This window comes from Microcaecilia unicolor, chromosome 1 (assembly GCF_901765095.1).
Source record: "Microcaecilia unicolor chromosome 1, aMicUni1.1, whole genome shotgun sequence".
NCBI lineage: Eukaryota > Metazoa > Chordata > Amphibia > Gymnophiona > Siphonopidae > Microcaecilia > Microcaecilia unicolor.
In genome coordinates, this window is record NC_044031.1 from 222,154,341 (window position 1) to 222,180,934 (window position 26,594).

At 40.8% G+C, this 26,594-nt stretch overlaps 1 long non-coding RNA gene across 1 annotated transcript; it reads left to right on the forward strand.

The window, feature by feature from the left end:
• The first annotated feature begins 4,063 nt into the window (after positions 1-4,063).
• LOC115460175 lies at positions 4,064-19,266 on the forward strand. Its single transcript, XR_003940396.1, has 4 exons — positions 4,064-4,077; positions 10,007-10,010; positions 18,754-18,764; positions 19,198-19,266. It is a non-coding gene; the product is annotated as an uncharacterized LOC115460175 (long non-coding RNA).
• The last annotated feature ends 7,328 nt before the right edge of the window (positions 19,267-26,594 follow it).

Here is a 26,594-nt window from a genome sequence, read left to right on the forward strand (position 1 = left end):
TTTCCTGAACCTCCAGTTCTAGACTTCCAACCATCACCTAATCTAATACAAAAACGAGTAAGAAGCAAATTTCAAACTAAAACACAAAGAGCAGAAAGTGATTAAAAAAATGTGCCAACATGTTGCACAGGGCCCTACAGTTATTCACTTGGGAAAGACATTGATGGGAGAATTCTATATAAGGCGCGCAAAGTTGTGCGTGCAAATTTAGGCGCATTCCCAGTGTAATTAATGAGCCATTTAGTGCCAAAAATTGAGTGCCAACAATCAAATTATTGTCACTAATTGGCAACAATTTGGATTTATGTGCACACCTTGCTAGGCACTATTCTATAAAGATGTGTGTGTAAATCTTTTAGCGCACAACTGAAAAGGGGACATGGCTAAGGGAGGGGTATGGCAGGCCTTGGGCATTCACTAAAGGTGCATGAGCTATTATACAATATGGGGGATCCACGACTAATTTACATATGAGGATATAGACCAGATTTTAGTTGTTGTAAATCCTTAGGTGTGGATCCCAGCACTGCATTAGTCTACAAACGGCGCCCAGCTCAGATCACCATTTATAGAATATCACTCAGCACTCATTTTTTTTTTTTTTTGCATCCAAATTTGGGCACCATTTACTGAATCTAGTCTTAAGGGCCTGATTTTATAAACAGTTCAACTATGTGAGAAGTCTAAAAAAAAAAAATGCCTATTTTCTAAAGGCAAATTCCCACCAAAAAAAACACCCAATAAACAGCACAAGTACTTAATATTTTTTTTATAGGAGGGCCATCATCACAGAGGCTATTCAATTTCCATATGTACAGTTAGCACAAGTGGTGGTAACCAGCTCAGGTACCTCTACCTGAATGCAGCATTAGCAAAACATGACATCATGTTGGGAGGTCCTGGATATGTACTTTTCTGATGAATGAAGGTAAATACTCATTTATAATTATGGAGATGATGAAATGAAGAACTAAAAAAGCATTTCAATTATGGAGACAATAAAAAACAAAATAAAAATTATACATATTAAAATTTGCAACTATGTAGTTTTCAATAAAGCACACCTTCTGATGATCTAATTACCCTCCTAAGAAATTGTACAGTCTGGGGATAGTTTATGTGTTATTATGGGACTTAAGGAAAGTGTCTGCTAAATGAAAGCTGTGAATGATAATCAAACCTATAGGTATAATTTGGGGCAATTCTATAAAGTGCGCCATAATTTAGGCATCAAAATACAGGATGCTAAGCGTAAATTTTATAACAGGATCTGGGCATCCAGATTCTGTTAAAGAACACTAGCATAAGTTGGCATTTATGCACCAACATTAAGGTGAACCCACTTACACCCCATCTATGGCTGGCATAAATGCACATACCTAAATGCAAAACTTTAGTGCATAATTGATACATGCTGTGCCCAAGCAAATGCTCCTTTACATTTGTGCACTGTGCAAGTTGCATGCTAAATTATAGAAAACTGCTTAGTGTCCAAATAGCACTTACACACAAATCTTTGACATTCACATGCTTAAGTGCTAATATTCTATAATTTAAGCATGCAAATGGTGCTCAGGTTATAGAAGAAGGGGGGTTGCGATTGTGGGCAGTTACAAGCTTATTCCTTTGAATGATTAGTACTGCTTTCCCCATCAAGAACAGCAGAGGTCACCTTTACAAATTTTGTTTTGGCTTATCCTACTGCTGATAAAGGAAAGGCACTGGTGGGGTTTAAATTGGCACTAGCCAGGAGATAAACGCAAGATGTTAACAGAGCTAGCCAAGAAGCTGTAGGCAAACAGTGCCAAAGGGCCGGCCAAAATAAAAAACGGTTGTTGGAAACAGAAATTTTTCACAACAGCATGAACACTCCAGCTCTCTTGTAAAGCGAACACTTTCCTTTCATGATGAAGCTCTGCTCCTTGCCTCAAGTTCCAGTTTCAGCTCCATGTTTCTGTTTTGACTACAGTTTCTACACGAGCTCCAGTTCCAGATTCTGCTCCAAGAGCTCCCTATACGTTGGCAATTGAGTTCAAGCTCCTGGTCCTGGTCCCAATGCTACTTGTTCCTACTCCAGCTCCAGCATGCTGGAATGGATGTAGTTTGGCATTGCTGTCCCTCCCTCCATCCCCCATGAGATGATCCTACTTGAACTGAGGCATGAGCTTGCAAGCAGCTTCAACAGAATACAGAATACTGCAGAAATACTGCTATGGAACCCCAGTAAAAAACTTAAAGCACTTGGGTCTGGACTCAAGAGAAATGAGGAAGAAAATGTCTTATATGAGGTGGGCAGCCAGTCAAACTGCAGAAGAGACTCGTGAGGGAGGCAGTCAGGCTGCAGAAAAGATTCACGAAGTAGACAGCCAATCAGGCAGCAGAAGAGACTCATGAGGAAGCTAGCCAGTTAAGCTGCAAACATTAAACCTCCTTGGTTGCAAAAGAGATTCACGAGGCGGCCAGCCAATCAGGCCGCTGAAGAGATTCATGAGATAGGAAGCCAATCAAGGGTTAGAATTAGGGAGGTTGGATGAACAGGAGACGACGTGAACCTATCTAGTCCATTATCAAGCTTATTTTCGAAAGAGAAAGACGCCCATCTTTCGACACAAATCGCAAGATGGGCGTCCTTCTCACAGGGTCACCCAAATCAGCATAATCGAAAGCCGATTTTGGGCGTCCTCAACTGCTTTCCGTCGCGGGGATGACCAAAGTTCACAGGGGCATGTCGGAGGCGTAGCGAAAGTGGGACTGGGGTGAGCCTAACACATGGGCATCCTCGACCGATAATGGAAAAAAGAAGGGCATCCCTGATGAACACTTGGACGACTTTACCTGGACCTTTTTTTCTTACGGCCAAGCCACAAAATGTGCCCTAAATGACCAGATGACCACCGGAGGGAATCAGGGATGGCCTCTCCTTATTCCCCCAGTGGTCATTAACCCCCTACCACCCTAAAAAAAATTGTTTTTAATATTTTTTCCAGTCTCTATGCCAGCCTCAAATATCATACTCAGGTCCATCGCAGCAGTTTTAGTGCGTGCAGTGCACTTCAGTCAGGTGGATCCAGGCCCATCCCTCCCTACCTGTTACACTTGTGGTAATAAATGTGAGCCCTCCAAAACCCACCAGAAACCCACTGTACCCACATCTAGGTGCCCCCGTTCACCCATAAGGGCTATAGTAATGGTGTAGAGTTGTGGAGAGTGGGATTTGGGGGGGCTCAACCCCCAAGGTAAGGGAGCTATGCACCTGGGAGCTATTATGGTAGTGGTGTACAGTTGTGGGTAGTGGGTTTTGGGGGGCTCAGCACACAAGGTAAGGGAGCTTTGTACCTGGGAGCTTTTTCTGAAGTCCACTGCAGTGCCCCCTAGGGTGCCCGGTTGGTGTCCTGGCTTGTCAGGGGGACCAGTGCACTACGAATGCTGGTTCCTCCCACGACCAAAGGGCTTGCATTTGGTTGTTTCTCAGATGGGCGTCCTCGGTTTCCATTATCGCCGAAAATCGGAGACGACCATCTCTAAGGTCGACCTAAATTTCGCAATTTGGGCATCCCCGACCATATTATCGAAACGAAAGATGGATGCCCATCTTGTTTCGATAATATGGATTTCCCCGCCCCTTTGCCTGGACAATCCTGCAAGGAAAACTTGGGCGCCCCTTTCGATTATGCCCCTCCACATCACCTGAAGCCAGTAGGCGGAGCATGACACTATTTTAATTCACCGAAAACAATAGCCAACGTTTATTAGAAATAAGGGTATAAGTCCATATGTAAAAAGTCAAGGCAGGGCCTTAAAAGGTGAGGACAAAAGATTTTTTTTTTTTTTACTTATTTGACAGCTTTTTAATATATTTGAAAGCATCCCATATATAGATATAAATATCATGAAATAATCACTAAAACAGCTTCAAACATTATTGTAGCTGGTGGAAACAGCACTAATAAACACTGTTTTATACAATACAGTAATAAATGGCCAAATTTCAGTGAGGATATCCTGTTTATGGATGGGTTCATCTTAACTGTTGTAATCTGCCTTGGGAAGCCTGGTGTTATAAAGATTGGAAATAAAGTTAAATTGTCCTTTCATTAGGGCCCATGGAATCACACCTTCACCTCATCTCTTTTGTACAAATGGATTATTCTGTTTTGAGCATGTTTCAGGGACAAGTGGTTTTAACGCAGATCTCTCATTTGCTTAAACATAACTAAATGGGCTATAAGCCCCTAATGCAGTCCAATGGTTTTCTTATCTTTTGTCCTTGTATACTGTAACAAAACTGGAAATACAGTGAGACAGAATAATAGATTTCAGTAACATCCAAAATGTATTAATTAACATTATAACTGTGTTCGCATTTGGGTAATAACTGAGAAAATGCTGCTGAAAACTGACTTGAAGAAGAAATAAATATATATCACAGAACTGGAAAATGTTGGCACATTTAGACTGACCAGACTTCTGCATGAAGGTAGCTCTGCCCTCATTATTTCATATCTTTCTTTTAAATAATAATAAACAATATTAAATGCATTTTTATAATATACCACTGCATTCCACAAACCAAAGGGAGCAAGTTCCCACAAACCATCTTTCTCTTTTGATCTAGGCACAGGGAAAAAATGATTTAAAATGCTCCCAGGTTTCAATCTTATTCATGTTTAATGTGTAATATAAATGTCATAAATAAGTAAACAAGTAAATAGATAGAAACTTTGAATGTTGAGCACCTGATTCTCATAAATGTTTTGGTGGCCCTTTACCAGGAGAAAAAAATGTTTGCATGAATACAACACATGCTAGGGAGTCCCTTTAATCAGCCTTTCCAAATGACACACTGATTATAATTTATAACAAATTACTATTCTACCTATGAAAAGTTTGTTCTGTTATTACACTTTCTCTGTGTACATCCGTATGCTCCAGAAGCCAGAATGTTTGAAAATATGAGTGGGATAAAATAAAAATGCTACCAGCAATAAAGAACGACTATGTGGATGCAGCAGCACATAGGTTTATTAGCTTTGTTATGAGTGTACTTGAATGACGGCTGCATGGGGGGGGGGGGTGTGAAGGGGAGGGGAAACTGAGATTAACCAAAGTGCCTTGCCATCCCGTCTCCTGTTTTTTTCTACCTCCTTTATTAGAATGCTATTTGAATTTGGCACCTGCCAATGGCTGAAGTGAGGAGGATGTAGTAATTTACTACGTGTGGTGCAGGCTTGTCTGGCAACAGTGTTTAACAGAGCTTCAAGAAAAAAACAATAGAAGATGTAATTGTACTAAAATAGAAAAATTCTCTTTTTTTTTTTTGCAAGAGACTGTGAAGGGACTATTGTAGTTTTATATGTTTTCTATTATTGAGTAAGGTTTCTTTTTCTGTTTTCTATGTATATTTAAGGGGGGCTCTTTTAATAAGCTCCCTTAAGCAGTCAATGCATGCATGTAGTAACAACAGTATGCAAATGCAAGTTAATATGCACTATATCATGTGCTGGCACTCCCTAAGCATGCTCAATTCATACATGAAAACTGAGCATGCTTGGAGAGTGCAAGCATTGGTGGCTGGAAGCATCCCACTGACTTCCTCACTCCTGAGGCAGTATGAGGAAGGGCATGACTCAGGCATGACTGAGCCCAAAGTGGGGGGCCCATGTCTCAGAGGCCCTTCCCTCCCCTGTGGCTATTCCACCGTTTTAAGGCCCAATATCTTCCTTTCTCCCACCTCCAGGTCCAACTCTTTCTCCCTTCCTCCCCTTTACCCACAGGTCCATTATCTCTCTCTCTTCCCTCTGTCCCAACCCTCCCCCCAAAGTCCAACTTCTTTCTTCCATCCTTCCACCTTCTCTCCACCTCATGGTGCACTATTTCTCTCTCTCCCTCCCTCTCTCTGAGCTCAGCATCTTTCCTTCTTTCTTCTCCCTCTATCCTTCTCTCCCTTAATTTGGCATGTCAGGGGGAACAGTGCACTACGAAAGTTGGCTCCTCCCACGACCAAAGGGCTTGTATTTGGTTGTTTCTGAGATGGGCGTCCTTAGTTTCCATTATCGCCGAAAATCAGAAACAATCAAGTCTAAGGACAACCATCTCTAGGGATGACTTAAATGTCAAGATTTGAGCGTCCCTGATTGTATTATTGGAACGAAAGATGGGACACCCATCTTGTTTCGATAATATGGGTTTCCCCACCCCTTCGTGAGGACGTCCTTAGGAAAACTTGGGCACCCCTTTCAATTATGCCTCTCCACGTGTTGTACCGTTTGAGCTGGAAAAGAAGACTTGACTGGTGCCTTTAGGGGCTTTTTTGTTACTGAATATTTTATATTCTTGGTTTTAAATATTGTTAGTCATTTTTACTGTGTATGTATATTGTTCTCTGCTTAGAATATTGAGATAATGCGGAATATAAATAAACAAACTGTGCTTCTCAAAAATGGTCAACTTCTATGGTTTATGCAAGAGTCTAGAGAAACTTCAAATCCTGGTGTGCTCCTAGGGGTGTTCCATCACGCAAAGCTTTTCTTTCTGACATTCTGGCCTTCTTGCTAAAGGATTTCAAAAAGAGATTAGCCTTAAACCCTCTAAAGGTACAAGTCACTGCTCTTGTGTGGCTCCCATGGCTGCCTTCAGAACTTTCCTAGCTGCGCATCTGGACATAGTCTGCTTTCTTCAGGGAGTCAACCACTTACAGCCTGCCAGGCAGGTGATATGTCCTTTCTGGAATCCGAATCTCATTTGCGCCTTCCAGAGGCCTCCTTTTGAGCTTCTTGATAAGATCACCCTTAAGGATTTCACTCTCAAGATGGCCTTTTTGGTGGCAATTACTTCAGAAAAATTAGTGTCAGAATTAAAGGCGCTGCCATGCTGAGACCTCTTCCTGCATTTTTTCCAAAGCTGAAGTATCAATTAGAGCGGTAACATCCTTTCTACTGAAGGTGATTTCAGCCTTCTATCTGAATCAACTGGCTTCTCCTCCTTCCTTTTGGAGCGGGGATTATCTGGAGGAGTTTCATTCGCTCCAATATTTGGATGTCTGCAGGCTTCTTATCAAATACCTAAGGTCACCAATGAAGTCAGGAATTCTGGTAATCTTTTTCTGTTTTCTGGCCACAAGAAAACTGACCAGGCCTCAAAAGCTATCATTGCTCGATGGTTCAAGGATGCCATTTCCTCTGCATATATCCTGTTTGTTAAGGGATCTCAACGCGTATTCTTTGAGAGCACAAGCTACGTCCTTTGCTAAGTAGCAATAGATTTCCATTGAGGAAATATGTGGGTCTCCAATTTGGTCTTCCATTCAGCCTTTTCTGAAGCATTACTGACTGGATGTGATAGCCAGGGTTGATGCAGCATTCGTGGCTTACGTCCTTTCTGCAGGGAATGCATTATCTGGCCAAACTTGAGGACTTCAAGTCTCTGGATTGATCTGTTGGGTCTACAGAAAAGCAAATTATTAGGTATGAACTAAGTTTTCCATCACATACATACTACGACACTCACCGTTCGTGTTATTCTAGGCAAGTGGTTATTATACACATACCATACCACACTCCATGATGTGACTAGAAAGCCAGAGCTGCCACTATAATCTCTGATTAATTAAAATGAGCAATGTCTAGTTTGTGTTTTATTTATGTGCTGTTAAACCAATCTAAACACAATTTCAGCAAACAGATCAGTCTTTGAAAATATCACTCAGTTTGTATATCTCTTATTTCAAACAATATTCGTATGATACTCCAATTGCTTTAAGTATATACTTATTAATGGAGGAAAAAGACCTCAAATGCCCCTGCTTGGCAGCAAGCAAAATATCTTAGTTCCAGCTATCGGTCCAAAAACCTTCCAAACAAGGAATCTTTTTATTGTGTGTGTGTGTATATACTGTATATATATATATATATATATATATATATAGTAGCAAGAAAGCAATATTATATGAATTGAAAGAAATATTTTAGTGCACTCTAATTTCTCCAAGTGTTCTCCCACATTTGTGATTCAAATATTCATAAAATATTGCTTTCAGTTGTTCATATAGTATTGCTTTCTTATTCATGCAATAATGAAATCAAGCACTTAGCTTCATTCTTGTGCCCAGCGGGGCTCTCATTTCACTATATGATTAGCTTCCTCAGGAGGACTAAGTGCTCATGTCGCTTGAGCTATAAAACATACATCCATCTGTTAATGCCTTCAATATAAATATCCCATAATGTTTGAAAGATTTTACAAACTTACTTAACTTTATTCCACGTCTGACTTCAAACAGGGTGCTTATTGGCTTTTTGACGCTTGCATTTACCTAAATCAGAAGCAGAACTGTTCCACTTAAATAACTTTCGACTTTCCAGATATAATAACCAAAAGTCCAAACGTTAATCACTATGAACTCAAAAAAATGCTGTCCATTCAATCTGAGAATTTAATCCTCACGGTTCTAGAGATTGTAAAGTGTATATTCAACATTGTTCACGTCTCACCAGAATTTTATTACGAACACCACCTCGAAGGTTAAAGGGAACATGATCAATGGCAAAACATTGGAAGGATTCAAATCCATGATTTTTCTCCAAACAGTGTGATACTAAAGGTACTCCCTTTTTTGCCTTTTCACACAGGACTGATGTTCAGCAATACGTTGATGTAAACTTCTCATCGTTTTACCTACATATAATTTTTGACATGCACATTTCAAAATGTAAATCACAAATGCACATTGACAATTAGTGTTTTGTTTCAACTTAAACCCCTTCCATTCACTGGATTCTAAAACTCATTGATTTCTACAGTGATGGAACATGTTTTACAATGGCCACATTTCTCATGCCCAGTTCGAATATTTGTGCTTTTTTATAAAACATAAGAAGGTAAATTTGCTGGATATAATATTTCTTTTAGATTCCATGATCTAGAAAATGCCACTCATGCATACTTTATGATCAAACAATATATCATGGGATTGCATTATGATCCAATTTTTTTTGATAATAGTAATCTCTCCCCACCACTTGAGAATTGTGACAATTTTCTTTCTTCTGACGTTACCCCTATAATAGGAATCTCCTATTGTTTGGAGATTTTTTTAGACGGATGAGAAAACTGGAGTCCAATATGAGTAGGCACTAAGATGTTTTGCTTGTTGCCAATCAGGGACATTTGAGGTCTTTTTCTCCATTAGTAAGTATATACTGTAATTGTGCCCACTTAAGCCTTGACATCCTCAGCCTACCTGAACACCCTCCACATTAGCGGAGGTTGTAGCTGGCCTGCTGGCACACTGTTCATGATTTTCACCTGCTTCCCTTCCATATGTAATGTTGTGGAGCAGGGTGCTGGTCTACTCTCTGATGGCTTCATTCATCACACTAAATCCATGATTTATTTATTTACTTTCTTATATACAGCCTACAAGTCCTATAGCTGTAAAAGTGGTGTAAAGTAGGCAATAGAGAATGACATGGGAACGGGGACAGAGCTCGTGAGGACGGGGACAAACTTTGTCCCCATGTCACTTTCTACTTTGAAGCCTGTTAATGAACTGGACTGTTATTTATGTTTGATTAATGCAGATGACAATATTTTAATTTTTGGGAAAAAAAAGCAAACATGCTGGCCACAGCTAGCAAAATTTGCATCCATTCCTACCAGAACACCTGGCCTCAGTTACACATGCAAAACACAGATAGTCCCTCTTCACATACAGGACCATAAACTAAAAATTACTAATGTAGACAAATGAAATCCTAAGATGCCAGGCTCTGCAGCACGTGAGAAATAAAGAAATGCATTTCTTCCTGAAAATGCAAAATATAAAGATAGCAGATGTAAATTCTCAAAACTGACACATTTCTTTTTTTTTTAACTGTTCATAAAATTTTCATTAACACAATACAACTCCTGAAGCATTATGGTTCCTTTGGTGCCTACAACAGAAAGGGAAGTGGGGGTGAAAACCAGGCTATCCAAGGACAGGACCACTGAAGTGGTGAAATTGAAGCAAAGTTTATTTGCAAAACAAACGGACTCGTCACAACGTTGTGTTTCGGCCAGATGGCCTACATCAGGAGTCTATGAATTAAAACAATATATAAGAAAACAAAATTCAAACAAGACAAATAATTTGTGGAGTGATAAAATACAAAACACGAACTTACAACTTAAAAACATATGAGATTTAACAATGATAACAATATACATCAGCACATTATAATTTTCCAGTGTTTGTTTATACGTTCGTTTTTATTTTGTAAGATATAGTGTTTTTCTTTTTTTGTTTTTCACTTTATTATAACATATAGTATGTGTAATCGATCGTCCTTGTTTTCTAGTGCATCACCTTTTGCAGCACGGTTCTTTCTCCCACTCACATGATACCACTCATTTGTGTTTATATTGCCCATATCTGCGCACAGGTTTATTATAACCAGATTTGTTTCTCCATATAGATTTTATCACAATTATTTCTTGTAATACTATTTGAAATTTTCTCTCCATCTGATTTGAAATGGCTTCATTTTTACATGCGAAGATTTGTCTGTCTACTTTTCAAATTATTTTGATAAAAACAGTTGAAAATCATAATGTGCTGGTATATATGTTCATTTTTATTATTTATTATTTACTTTTTATGTATTATTTTTTTTAGACCATTGCAATTTAATGTTATAACTTCTGGACTCTCATTTTTTAACCAAATTTTTAAGGTTAGTTCTGTTCCAAATAATTACTTTGTCACTCTTCCTTTACTCTGGTTATTACATATACTCTTCAGATTATTATTTTTTCAAGGTTAGTCCTTATTGCAGAATACACATACTCAATCATTTATTTTATGTTCGTCAGCACATCATCACTAGTCTTTGTATACTTTTATTATATGGATCACACATAGACATACACATATATTTGACACACCAAAATACGAAAGCGCGAAACCCTTACGAGAAAAACTACACTGGCTCCCACTAAAAGAATGCATCACATTCAAACTTTGCACTTTAGTCCATAAAATCATCCATGGTAACGCCCCAGCCTACATGTCAGATCTAATAGAACTACCACCCAGGAACGCAAAAAAATCTTCCCGTACACCCCTCATTCTTCATCCTCCGAAATGCAAGGGTTTGAAATACAAATCAATGCATGCATCTACCTTTTCCTTTACGAGCACGCAGCTCTGGAATGCGCTACCACGCAACTTGAAAACGATCTATGAACTGACCAATTTCCGAAAACTATTAAAAACCTATCTCTTCGACAAGATTTATCACAAAGATCAACATGCAAATGTATAATCTTCGGAACTTCTAACACTGTCTTATAATGTCTTTTGCTTTCTAGCACTGTCTTATAATGTCTTTTGCTTTAACACCATTATATAATTCACCACCATGTAACACAAATCTTCTGTAAACCTGATGTATTGTAAGCCACATTGAGCCTGCAAAGAGGTGGGATAATGTGTGATATAAATAAATAAATTCACACCATAACCATTTATTTTTGTTTTATTCACTTCTATTCATTCTTTCAATCCATAAGATAATGATTTCTTTCTTTTTTTTATATATGTATATATATTATTCCTTACATGCCTGGTTTAGATTGGTCAGGGAAAATTAAAATTAATAGTTAAGTGACACTTACATTATATGAGACAGATGTATGGAGAAAAGAAGAATTTTCAAGTGGGGAAAAAGTGGAATGATAAAACAAGCCAAGAAGACAAGTTAAGCAGTTTTTCTCAACATGTCACAACCAGGGGCGTAGCCAGATGGCTAATTTTGGGTGGGCCTGAGCCAGGGGCGTATCTGGACTCTGGCGGAGGGAGGGGGCACATTTTAGCCCCCCCCTGGTGCCACCGATCCCTCCTGCCGCCATTTCCGGACCCCCCAGCCACTGCCAGACCCCCCCTCGCCACCAATGACACTCTCCACCCCCTCCCGCCGCCGCCAACCCTCCTCCGCTGCTGTCACTTACCTTTGCTGGCGGGGGACCCCAACCCCCCTCTAGCCGAGGTCCTCTCTTCCATGCAGGCTGCAAGTTGCAATGCTTCCTGTTCTTCTGAGTCTGACGTCCTGCACGTACACGTCAGACTCAGAAGAACAGGAAGCGTTGCAACTTGCATCCTGCACGGAAGAGAGGACTTCCGCAAAGATCGGCGACGGGTTGGTGGCGGGCGGGCGGGAGGGGGAGGTGGAGAGGGTCGATGGTAGGGGGGTCCAGGGTGAAATCTGCGGGGGCCCAGGCCCCTGTGGCCCCATGCAGATATGCCCCTGGCCTGAGCCCAAGGTGGGTGGGCATGGAATTTACTCCCCTGGCCCCCTTCCGGTTGCTCCTCTCTCCACCCCTCCCTGTCTACAAACCCCAAATATTAAATATTTGAGCTAGCAGGGATCCGCAAACCCTGCCAGCTAAAGATTTCCTCCTCCTCGAGCAGCCAGCACTCTTCCAAACGGCAGCTGGCATCACTTGCCTCAAACTGATGCTAAGATCTGCTATTTACAAGGTATGCAGGAGGGACTGATGTTGAGAGTTTTCAGCTGGTGGGGCTTGGGAATCCCTGCCAGCCACATCACAGGTGTGCTGCTACTGGGTGGGCCTGAGCCCAAAGTGGTTAGGCCTGGGCCCACCCTTGGCTACGCCATTGGTCACAACGCAAGGCACAACTTTTTCAAGAAGAATGGGCAGAGAGGTATGGTTTCATTCCTCAAGGTGAAAAGACTGAATGCACACTGTGCAGTGAAACCATTGTAGTATCAAGTGTTTTGAGACATTTTAAAACAAAACATGAATTATCTTTGTTACACATAGATGTTGCTAGCATGGCTGAGTATATTAAAAAATGCATGGAATCATACAGGAAGCAAAAGGACACTCGACTGAAGCTTACAAAGAGACATGAAAGTTCTACTAAAGCAAGTTACACTATGGTGCTCTGTACTGCATGAAAAGGAAAAACTTTTACTGATGGTGAGTTTTGAAAAGAGATTTCTACAATGTGCTGAGTATCTGTTTGAAGGTTTTGCAAACAAAAACATTTTGTCTAAAATTCTCAATATCTGTCTCTTACCTAGAACTGTTCAGCAACATACATGTGACATTGTTGATAATCTCGGCAGGCAATTAAAAACTGATCTCACAAAATGTGATGCTGTAACTTTGACTTTAGATGACAGTACTGATATAAATGATATCTCGCATTTAGTGCTAATTGTACGACTTTATCATAACAGGCCAAGATATTCTACAGGCCATAGCCTAGGTTACTGGTCTGGAAAATGATGAAGAAGGCACTGATATTAAAAACAAAATATTTTCTATTACAACTGATAGAGCAGCAGCAATGATAGGCAAGAAGGATGGATTTGTTAGCATTCTGCAGAAACAGGAAAGCCCTTGTTAGTTTTCCTCTACATTATTCACCAAAACTTAAGTGTGAAAATTCCATCAAACGCTCTCAGCAATGTTATGCTTGATGTGACATGGACTGTAAATGCAATCATAACCCGCTTGTCATGGACTTACAGGCACTTTAAAACTGCTAGAACAGTTTCACTAATAGTGATCTTGTTATGCACTGCAATGTTTGAGCAAGGAAAAAGATTCTTGTCAGATTTTGTTGAGTGCCTCGATATCAAACTTTTTGTCCAGGAACTTGGTTATGACTATCTGCAACTGGGGGGACAAAAAATGGATTTAAATTTCATGTTCTTAACTATCACCATGCATTTAACTATGTTAAATGTTAGGCTTGCAAGGTAAAATAAACTGTACTGAATTTGTACGAAGAATGGTCATCATTCTGCAAGAAGTTGAAACTTTTCCAGGAAAATCTTTCCAACTGGATTATGAGGCACTTCCCAAGAATCAAAATGCTCACCGATGTTGACCTGAGTTTCAGGAGCTTGGTGCAATGCAATCTGCTGCTGTTCATTTCAATGCTATAGAAGAAATTTGGGAGAAGATTTTAAGACTTACAATGCCATGGACCCATGTTTAAGTATATTTTGTGCCCAGAGAACACTAAGTACTTTGAGTTTCTTAGAATTCATTTGTTGGAATTGCAGCTGGTTGATTTTCAAAGTTCAGAATTATGGCTCAACAAATGTAATGAGATGAGAGAGGTGTTGATGGAAAATGAAACTAAACTTTTTAGATATTAATGATTTCAAATGCAAGCAAAATTTGCTGCAGTGAAGAAGGTTGAATTTGCTCTGCTGTTAGCTTTTGGTACAAGTTATTACTGCGAGCATGGTTTTTCAGCAATGAAACAAACAATAAATTCTGTTCGTAATCGACCGACAGCCAAAAACTCTGAAGCATGTTTTAGAATCCAGATGACAAGTTACCAACCGGACATTGGCAAATTATCTTCTAAAATAGATGCACAAGGAAGCCACTGATGAGACTGATAAATGCAGTTAAAGTTTAATAAAACTCACATTTTGTGCATTTGTATTGTGGCACGATTCCATTCATTTAAAATAAATCTTGAAAAAAGTGGCACACAGCATACTTTACATTACCAACCCCTGTGATAGAAAATACTAGTGTAACCTGATATCTGCACACCTAACTCTTAAACGCTCACAGTTACAGCAGCCTTAGAGCTGCCATAAGCGCAGGCTCCTAAGTGTGGCAGGGCTGCACATAACTTGCAGTATTCTGTAAGTTACACACACCTATGGGAATGCCCTCTCTTGCATTTATTTGCTCTGTAAGTTAGATGCCCTACTGGCATTTTCACAGGTAAGTGTACATCAGAATGCAACAACTTACGTACGTAGACACGACACCTAGATTACAGAATTGTTCTTTGCAGGATACTCACCTGACCGTTCACCCTAGTTAGGGTGCATGCTTTACACATACAGCACGTTAATGTTTGCAGTTAAAGTGCAGTAAGTGTAAACATTACCACACTTCAGTGAATATTCCCCTTAATCTGGGCCCTCTCTGCATAGGAGCCAACTTTTCAAAGTTATTGGTGGTGCTAAGTACAATGGAAACCCTTCCATGGACACATACAAGAAATTTTCTCAATATTGGGGGTGCTCAAGCACCCACAGAGTCGGTTCCTATGCCTCTCTGAGCCATGGGAAGAGGGATGGGTAACACAGCCACTGTTCTAACCCAGTTTCAACTGCACTGTCTCAAGCTTCTTCACCTCTTTTTTTTCCACTCATCTGATAACCTTACCACTTAACTACCCTCCCCCCAGAAGTCTCAACTCATCAGCACCAACATACTTAAAAATATCAAGCCAGAGTATGCAAATGAGGCAGTTTCTTCTTAAAGCACTATACTCCCTCCTGCTTTGAGTGTTCTTGTGCCCCCATCCTGCAAGACATGCCAAAACCTCTATCTTGTTTCTGTTTCAGAGTTTGATTCCTCCATTTCTCCACCCACTCTGTAAAGCGCCTCTGAATGAAATTTTTGCCCCATGCTGAATTTTTACATTTCAAATTCATGGTCACCTCCATCCAGTCTGCTATTACACTTGTAAGCATGATTACTGGGTTCATCTCACTGACATCCTCACCTCCAGCTCCCGTCATTTTTTGTCACACACATCTAATTCTTCAGTTTGACTTCTTTTCCCTTCCACTTTTATTCACGGCTCAGACTTTGCCTGTTTTCTTCCATGTCAAAAATTAAAAGATTCATTATAAATTATCTGTCAGGAAGCCTCCACCTCCTCCCTTCTTTGTCTTCCACTTCATTTGACCCAGACCAAGTAGGTGTGTACTTATAAATTAGGAATAAAACAGGTATGTCAAACCACACATTATCTAGGCATGACTTTATAAAAGTATCCTCTAATGCAGACATACAGAGGGAACGCTAATTTAATAAAGCATATTATTCTTTATGTCAATCTATACAGGTCTGATGTACTGGAATGCACATTTGTAAATGTATGAAAACAAAGTTCTAACTTGTTAGTATTTGGCATGTTTTACATCACAAAGACCAGCTTTCTTTTAGCTTTGGAATAAACTTTAAGAAGTAGTCCTCTATATGCCTGAGAGTTGCTCCTGCCCTCTACAGATCCTGGCAAGTTTGGTGGTAGGAGGTGGTACTAATATGATTTTGGAACAATTTGTAAGGGGGGTTTGGCTTCCTAATGAGAGGGGCTATACACTCAGGCTACTTTGTATTCATTTTGGAGAGGGTGTGCCTTGCCTCGCTGGACTACCAGCACTCCAAGGTAACTGTAACTGGGAATATGTTTATGTTTACTGAATTTTTGCTATACCACCTAATGTGTAAATGCACAAGGTGGTGTACAGTCTAAATTTAAAAAAAAGAAAGAAAGAAAGAAAGGAGCATCAACATTAAATAGGATAGGACATACAATAGAAGAGAGAACAATTTTTAAAAATGTGTAAAATGAAAACTAAAATAAGCACAAAACAAAATACAACACTGTCATTGATATATTGCAGAACCCATTGCTAATCTGTAGGATTTTGAGCATTACACACTGATGGAATAGTGAAATGCGATTCATAAGCAGAATGATGTGCACAAGTAGAGGTGTATGGAGTGATCAAAGAGCTAAGACAAGCAGAGGCAGCAGAAAAAAAAAAGAACCTTGTAAGTCAGACAAAGAATCTTAAACTGAACTTTAAAGTTGACTGGAAACCAACGGTGACCGTCTCATCTGCCCGCAAACTTGGAGTCATCTTCGACTCCTCCCTCTCCTTCTCTGCGCATATCCAGCAGATAGCCAAGACCTGTCGCTTCTTCCTCTATAACATTAGCAAAATTCGCCCTTTCCTCTCAGAGCACACCACCCGAACTCTCATCCACTCTCTCATTACCTCTCGCCTTGACTACTGCAACCTACTCCTCACTGGCCTCCCACTTAGCCATCTATCCCCCCTTCAGTCCGTTCAGAACTCTGCTGCACATCTTATCTTCCGCCTGGACCGATATACTCATATCACCCCTCTCCTCAAGTCACTTCAATGGCTTCCGATTAGGTACCGCATACAGTTCAAGCTTCTCCTAACCTCATCTCCCCCTACGTTCCTACCCATAACCTCCGCTCTCAAGACAAATCCCTCCTTTCAGTACCCTTCTCCACCACTGCCAACTCCAGGCTCTGCCCTTTCTGCCTCGCCTCACCCCATGCTTGGAATAAACTCCCTGAGCCCATACACCAGGCCCCCTCCCTGCCCATCTTCAAATCCTTGCTCAAAGCCCACCTCTTCAATGTCGCCTTCGGCACCTAACCACCATACCTCTATTCAGGAAATCTAGACTGCACAAACTTGACATTTCGTCCTTTAGATTGTAAGCTCCTTTGAGCAGGGACTGTCCTTCTTTGTTAAACTGTACAGCGCTGTGTAACCCTAGTAGCGCTCTAGAAATGTCAAGTAGTAGTAGTAGTAGTAGTGGTGAAGCGATCAAATTTTTTAGTATAAGAAAAGATATAGTCAGCAGTGTTTGGGACCGACTGTAAGCACTTCATTTAAAAGAACTAATTCTGTTGTAAGCAATATTACAATAATCCAAGCGTAGCCCCTTTAAACAATGGCAGGCATATGGACCACTGTAAAATTTTACATGCATTCTCACAACCAGAAGTGTGTGAAGTTCTTGGTCATAGCAAAACATGTAGAATTTCACACAAAAGCTTGGTATGGTCCTCATTAGCAATAATGAGTCAAATGTATATGTATACGGATAACAGTGAGGCAGTACTACTGGTAATGTAACTTCAAGTTATAGGATCCATTTTTTTTCCTTTTACTCTACTTTAACTATTTGTCTATTTAAATATTGTATTTTTAAAACTGCTGGATTGGCGCTAGTCTTTCCAGTCTACTGTAAGCCACTTTGAGCCTGCATTCTGTGGGAAAAGGTGGGGTAAAAATGCAATAAATAAATAAATAAATAAATGTTAGATCTTACTAGTGAATTTGACCTTGTGATTCATGAACCCCTTTTAATGTGCTGCAGAGAATTAAGACTTAGGAGAATAAAACTACCTTGGTTGAAATCCTTCTTGTTGAATAAGGAGTGGAAAGTTCAAGTAAATGGGGAATTCACTAAGATGTTTAGAGCTACCTGTGGGGTATCTCAGGGAACTTCCCCTTCCCCAATGTTATTAACTATCTTTTTATCCTCTTTGAGTTATCTGATTAGGTGATTTGAGGGGTCTTTTACAAAGCTGTGCTAGTGTTTTTAGTTCGTGGTAAAAATCATCTGGCGGTAAACGCTGAGAGGCCATTATATTCCTATGGGTATCTCAGCATTTACCGCTAGCTGATTTTTACTGCGAGCTAACGCTACTGTGACTTTGTAAAAGGCCCCTTTGCTTTTTAAAGTTACATCTATGCAGATGACTTCCAGATCCTTTTCCTGTTGAGGAAGAACCCTGAAGTGGAGGAGTGGCCTGGGAGTGGAGGAGTGGCCTAGTGGTTAGAGCACCAGTCTTGGCATCCAGAGGTGGCTGGTTCAAATCCCACTGCTGCTCCTTGTGATCTTGGGCAAGTCACTTAACCCTCCATTGCCTCAGGTACAAAATTAAATTGTGAGCCCTCCAGGGACAGAGAAATACCCAGTGTGTCTGAATGTAACTCACCTTGAGCTACTAGGTGTGAGCAAAATCTAAATAAATTAAAATTCAATTTGAACTGCTACATGCTGAAAATTGCCAAGTGAATCATAATGAGCAAACTTGCTCTTAACCTCCAGATCTAGTGACTTTTCAGGCTTAGATTCATTCAGTGATGTGTAGAGTCTATTACAGTGAAAGATTAGTGTAACAACTTCATGTTTTCTTAGATGTATCAGGTACTTGAACTCTGACAGTCACTCCTGGGTACTTAACATGATTGACTACAGTAATGCATTATATTTGGGTTTCGGCCACAGGCCTGCCTCAGGAGTCTTAAATGATTCTGGTACTAGGAATCGATCTGGAGGTTAGGAAATAAGGATCAGTTTGAAGGTTAAATGGTCTTTAGAAAGACCCTTGGAGATTTGATATGTCTCTCTGTAGTTTGTTAGAAAACGGAACAGCGTGTAGACTGCTGGTCAGTTGTAAACAACAACAAAAAAAAACCCCTTCAGACTGATCCTTATTTCCTAACCTCCAGATCGATTCCTAGTACCAGAATCATTTAAGACTCCTGAGGCAGGCCTGTGGCCGAAACACGGTACTGTGTCAAGTCTGTGAATAAAATGGTAGTTTGTACATCAGTATCCCATCTCCCTGGAGTCATTGGTCCACTTCCCTCTGTTGATTTCTCGTGGGTTAGTGTTCATCCACCTTGGTGGATCACCTCCTCCTTATATTTGGGTTTGCCAGATGTGGTGGTAAAGAAGCTTTGATGTTACAAAATGTGGCTGAGTGGCTAGGGATGGGAGGTAGGAAGAGCAGCAATGCTCACAAAGGTCTAGATGAAATTTCAAAACTTGATACTGACTTTCAAGAAACTACAATGGGGCAGATCTTTGTATCTGGTTGGATCCCTGTACTGGTATATCCCACTTTAGTCATGCTATTTTAGTCAACAGAAGCTTTTGGAAATTCCTACAGTTCAGTTTTTGCTCAAGCAGCCATTATGTGCAAGTGCATATTCCACTGTGGCTCCAGAATTTTGGAATAGGCTTCCATTAATGGTAGGGCAGGAGCTTAAATTAACTAATTTTCAGAACCAGAGGAAAGGCATCTCTCTTTGAGGAAGGGATAGGGGGGTGGGGTGAGGTGAGGGTTGTGATGGGCCCCTCTTTTCCCCCTCACCTCCCTACCAGAATCAGGCCAATGTATGTTTAGTGTTTTGCTTTTACATTTTTAGATTTTCTGTGTTTTACATGTTATTTTAGATCATTACTGTGTTCATTATTTTATACATTTTTTAATTTTACTTAATTTTTTTTAAACAATCATTCCACAAAACTATAATATACACTCAACTATATGGAGACAGTTTCTATCCCCCTCCTACCATCCTATATTGCTATTCAATAGTCCCTTGCCCCAGGCTTAAATCTATTGTGTCTTCTTGTGCCCTCAAACTGTGACATCACAGTTATGAACCTCGTTCTTGCAATGGAGCAATATGTTATCAAACTTTCCTAGGCATCCTCTGTGAACCGCCATCATTTTGTTTAAAAAGTAAATGCTCCATAGACTCTTTAGGGATGTCAACTTATCTGGTGTCATTTCAGGGATCTCCACGTTTCCAATCTTGCATCTGGCTGCCATTATACATCAGATTAATAAAAAAGCTGATTCCTTGTCCAAGTCCTCTAGCTTAAGTTGTAAGAAAAATATCTTAGTGCTCAATCTTAATGTCTTCCCAGATTTCATCATGTTTGTGTCAAAAGAGACAAAAAGCTGGGTGGACTGTCTATGGGCTTTAGTCTGCTCCAGATAGAAGGCCAAGGCTCTCTTGTGTTCAAAGTATGAAGTCCACATTCATTAGGATGGGCATGACATTTTAGGAAGAATGTTGGCAAGTCAACTGACTGGTTAAGATGTAACTCCTACACCATCTTAGGAAGGAACTTAGGTTATACCCTGTTATAATGAAATCTAAGGCTACTAGATCCTGAAAATCACTGACTCTGCGACATTTACAAAAATGATTAAAATCAATGGTGTAGCCACTGCGGGGGAAGGTGGAGGTGGGATCGTGGAGGCCTGCCCCCACCCCCCCGGCCAACATTGTGGCAGCCAATACATAGCTGGCTGGGGTGCTCAAGTCCCCTAGCTAAAGAGTTGCCCTGCCAGAGCCCAGCACATACTGCCTAAGAAGTAGGAAGTCAGCAGGGTGCTCTAGCAGTGATGCTGGCACTTCAGCGCATGCTCAGTTCTGTTTTGTGTATTTGGACTAAGTATGTGCAGAAGTGTTGGCATCAGAGGATAGAGCAGCCTGCCTGCTTCCCCATTTCTCAGACAGCAGGGAAAGGACAGGGCAGGGTTCTGGCAGGTGGTGGAGAAACTTCAGTTGATGTGGCCTGAGTATCCCCTACCAGCAAAGGTATGATTGGAGAGGGGGGGCAATGGTGTCTACGTTAGCAGCAGAGGATGGGGGGACTGAGAGGAAATGCTTGGTCCCCCCCCCCCAGTACACCCCCCTCAAATCAACTTCTGGCTAAGCCCCTAATTAAAATATCAGCAAATATGCACTTTTGTATACACATATGTGAAAGTAAGCTTGGAAGACCAGCAATATTGAGAGTCAGATTCTTGAAATCCATGTAATTGGTCCCTCACAACAGAAGAAAGGTTGAGAACCACTGGCTTAGATGTATATTTATATGATTTTGCAGTATATCAAAAATAAACAAACTTAAAACTATGTTATGTGCATATCTGTGGCATTTAGGGCAAGCACTTCCAGCACCTCTATTCTTTAACCTTTTTATCACCAGTCTTCTTTAGAGGAACATAGGCACCTGCTTTCCTTTACTTAATAGGGGCCATATAGGCGCCCTCTAGGCACCTAAGTACAGAAACATTACCAAATTGCCCTCAAAGGGCTCACATATATCTTCACATCTTTTCTTTTCAGAGGCCTTTTCCTGAGTAAAATACTGCACAGACTTCGGACAAGTTCCTGGGGGAAAAGACGATAGTCTGTTACTGAGATGGATATGGGGGAAGCCACTGCTTGCCCTGGGATTGGTAGCATGTGAGGACGTTATAATTGTTTTGTATTGGTCCAGATAGTGGGGGGATGGGCCTCGTTCCACCTGTCTGAACTGCACTAAACTACTCCAGGGACCTGCATGCTGCTGTCATGGACCTGAGTATGACATCTGAGGCTGGGATAGATGCTGACAAGTAATGTTCTTCAACACACTTTTGTGTGGTGGGAGGGGGGTTAGTGACCACTGAGGGAGTAAGGGGAGGTCATCCCTGATTCTCTCCAGTGGTCATCTGGTCATTTGGGGCACCTTTTTGTGCCTTATTCGTAAGAAAAACAGGTCTAGCTCAAAATGTCCAAGTTTTAGTGCTGGACATTTTTGCTTTGTTCCATTATGGCTCAAACACGTCCAAGTCTTAGGAATACCAAGTCCTGCCTTGAATACTCCCCTGATACACCACCTTGAGATTTGTATGTCCTTCCGACGAACTTCTGAGAGACGTCCAAAATGCAGTTTCAATTATACAGATTTGGATGTTTCTGTGAGACAGACGTCCAAATGCCAATTTATGTCACTTTTTGGACGTCCATCTCTTTCAAAAATGAACCTGATAGCGGAATTAGAAAAGGTACAGATAAGGGCGACGAAAATGATAACGGGGATGGGACGACTTCCCTATGAGGAAAGGCTGAAGCATCTAGGCTCTTCAGCTTGGAGAAAAGACGGCTGAGGGGAGATATGATAGAGGTCTATAAAATAATTACTGGAATGGAACGGGTAGACGTGAATCGTTTGTTTACTCTTTCCAAAAATAATAAGACTAGGGGGCATGCGCTGAAACTACAAAATAGTAAATTTAAAACGAATCAGAGAAAATCTTTTGTCGCTCAACGTGTAATTATACTCTGGAATTCGTTGCCAGAGAATGCGGTAAAGGTGGTTAGCTTAGCAGGGTTTAAAAAAAAAAGGTCTGGATGGCTCCCTAAAGGAAGTCCATAGACCATTATTAAATTGACTTGAGGAAAATCTACTTCTATTTCTGGGATAAGCAGCATAAAACGTATTGAACTTTTTCGGGATCTTGCCAGGCATTTGTGACTTGGACTGGCTACTGTTGGAAACAGGATGCTGGGTTTGATGGACCTTTGGTCTGTTCCAGTGTGGTGATACTTATGTACTTATGAATGCTGCTACTACTTGGGTTTCTGCCAGGTAACTATGACCTGGATTGGCCATTGTTGGAAGCAGCATACTGAGCTAGATGGACCATTGGTCTGACCCAGTATGGCTATTCTTATGTTCTTATGTAAAATACAAAAATGTGCTTATTTCCCAGGGCCACCCCAGAAATGTCTGGCCTTCCTACGGGTAAAATTTATGCACCTAGTAGCACTATCCCCCAAATTCTATAAATGGCGCTCAAAGCTGCACATGCAAATTTGGACATGCGCCCAATTTACACACACAATTTGAGTAACAAACCAATTAGCACCAATAATTGGGTGCTATCAATTACTGACATTAATTGGCAATAATTTGGATTTACATATGCTTCTTGCTAGGAACTGTTCTATAAAGATACACACAAAGTTTTTTACGCTCAACTGAAAAGGGGGCATAGCTATGAGAGGGTTAGGGGTGTTCACTAAAGATATACGAAGTATTATAGAATTCAGGGAATCCATGCAAAGATTTACACCAGGGTTCAGCTGGTGTTAATCCTCGCACCCAAAAGTTGGGTATGGATCTCACTATGTGATATTCTTTAAACAGTGCCCAACTTGGAACACCATATATAGAATAGAACTCAGCAGGCATTTTTTTCGTTGCCCAAATTTGAGCATCATTTACTGAATCTAGTCTTATATGCATAACTTTACCTGCATATGGGACTGGCAATGTCCAGAAAGCCCATGTCTTTACATAAAGCAGAAACAACCGAAAACTGCCCTCTTTAACCCAGTCCTCCAAACAAACAGCTTGAAAATTTTATTGTAAGGCTTGAAAAATGAAAAAACTGTCCTTAAGTCATCTTATGACTTAATTTGGCATTTTGTTTCCCTAATTTCCCTGAGGCAGTATGGATATATCGGGGGCTTCCATTAACTGAGATTATGTAGCTTTTCAGATAACAAAGTGTTAATACTATATTCTTTATAATAAATAAACATTGCAATTACAGACATAACAACCTGGGTGAAGAACAGGTGCTTCACCTAATATGGGACTTATTCAATTGAACTTGGCTACAGATATCTATCATGCACATTGGTGAAAATTTAACAAGCATACTAAAACAAGACAACTTTCTATGCCATAAATCATACAAATTGCATGTTTAAAAAATCACCCTCTCTTTCACATGAATGTTAAAAAATAGATGCCAACACTTATAAGAAAATCCCAGCCTAGCGGCCACTAAATCCCACAGCTCCAGCAGCTCTTTCCCTTCCTTCCTCCTCTGCCCACAGGAGGATGTGAAAGGATCAATTAATAGGGAAAAAATTAATCCCCTTAACTCTCTCATTAAAGCAAGCCTCTAGGTACCTACTCACAAGATCACTATTTCTGCATATCAGCAACCTTAAACAGCATATGAGCAACTCCTCCCACAACAATAAGAGCCCCTTGCTGGCAGACTCAAGCACCAATAACCCCTTACGGTATCCCTCCTCCCACTAACTGGATCCCCCAGTCCATCACCTCCTGGTCCAGAATACACTGAAACCTGTCAGGTTGCAGTCCCTTCCAGTGACAAGTCCCAGTCTGTATTTCCATCCCAATACTGATTGATTTATATAGCCACTGGAACACAGTTGGAAAATATATTCGGGCCTAATATTCCAAGGAAAATAGTACCACAAAATATCCTTGCAGACCACCTCGGCACTAGTGCTGGGGGTGCATTGGTAGAGCACAGACAGTCATCAAAGCTATCTGGTTAGTGGTTATATTCGGACCGCCATCTTGATAACTACCCAGATAAAACTAGGACATCAAAATAGCTGTTCTAACTTTCCCCCCTGTTTACTAAGCTGCGCGGCAATGCCAACACAGCCCATTCAAAGAGAATGGGCTGCATCGGCACTGGCACACGGCAGCCACTAGAACGGCTTAGTAAACAGGGGGTTTATTTGGTTAGCTATCTAGATAGTGATCTGACTACTGTATCTAGATATTCAGCACTATCTGGATCACAAATAAAACACCAATCACAAAGTTTAAATATTGGCCCGACTCATGTTTGACCCGACTCATGTTTCAGTTACTACCATTTCATATCGAATACTTGCGTTTCCATCCAGGACCTTCTCATAGCAGATAGTCTGCAGGGGGCACCAGAGACCCTAGGCACGGCCCTGTCCCAGCCCTGCTCTGGCATCTACTGTTGGGGGAGGGCCGGGGGGTTCTGTGGATGCAGAATGTTTGGGGGATGCATATATGTGTTGGGAGGACCGTGGCTCAATGGAGGATGAAGAATGCACCCTCAACATGGCCTGCAGCAACTGAAGCCAGCACTGCTATTCTCACTGAAGTTATTGGGAGTGGGGTAGGTGTAGGGCAGGGCAGCCCACCCATCCAACCCGTTGGCCAAACCAAAAATTGCCTTCTGGCTACACCACTGATTTGTTCAAAAGGATGTTTGGGTCAGCATTAAAAAAATTGAAAAGCATGTGTCCAAAATGCATGCTGTGATTAAGCACGATTGTGATTAAAATTTGTAATTGTTGCCCACCCATAGTATAAACCTTTAGAAATCTCAGGCAATGTTTTATTTTTGAGTGAGTTATCAATTTGGTAAGTAATACTGGTAATAGTTACCAAACATAAATGAACTGAATGTAGTGACACTTTCTGATGATAAATCCTTACTGCGGTGTTCTTCAATGTAAGGCCCGGGGACCAATGGCAGCCCCCATTGTTTCTCTGTTTGTTTGTTTTTTCCTGCTACTCTGCCTCTCTATCCAGAGCTCAGGACAGAAAGGGGAAAGCGGAGGGGTGAGGAGGGAACAGCCACATGTATGAAGGACAAGGCATTTTTCAATAGACTAAAGAATGTGTTTGGAAATTATCACAACCTTAACGATACCTCTCCCCCCACCCCCAATGAAGTTTGAACGTGGGCCCGGTGGGGATGGGTGTAATTTAACACACACTATTCAGCAGTGTCATGGCCCCACATGAGAAGATATTTGGTGACTCTCCTTCAGCTCATGAGAATCCAAAGTGGCCCCAGCTTAAAAATTAATGGAGATCATTGCCTTATTGTGAAAGCCACCTGTGGTCCATACTTCAATACCAGAATATTGCTCTATGCATATGTCCTACTGACATTCCATTACCCTGCATATAACATGCATTTCAAATTTGCTGGAAAATTTAAAAACCAGACCAGCACACTTTACTATTGTTTTCTCCTTAATGTGCTACTGTGACAACTGGAAACAGAAATAAAGTTGTACGAAGCCAGGCTGGAATATACAGCAATTACAAACATAACTCAGTCTCATTAGAGTTTTCAGAATGCCCTAGTTCTTTCATTTTGGATGCATTACAAGGAAAATTATCATTTGATTGTATAACTCATATGACAATATTTGCAACATATAGAATCTGCCAAAGAAGCATCAAAGATATGATGAGGTTGACTATTTTCTTCAGGGAGATACAAACTGACAGGTCTGCCTGGGAAGAGATCACATGGAAGGAAGGAGGGAATGAAACATTATCTTTCCTGCAGCACGGCCAAACTGTATTTTGTTTTACTCTGTACTTTTTTTTCTTTCCATCGCTCCAAGATGATCTCTCTTTTATTAAATAATGATTTCATGCTTCTTTCCCAATACCACAGCTGTGAATAAGAAAAGGTGTATTTCAACAAAATTGAATGTCTTTTCAGAGGCTGGAACAAAACTGGAACCTGCCTAGCCGCCGGGTAATTCTCGCTGCCTGCCTGCCACATCTTCACA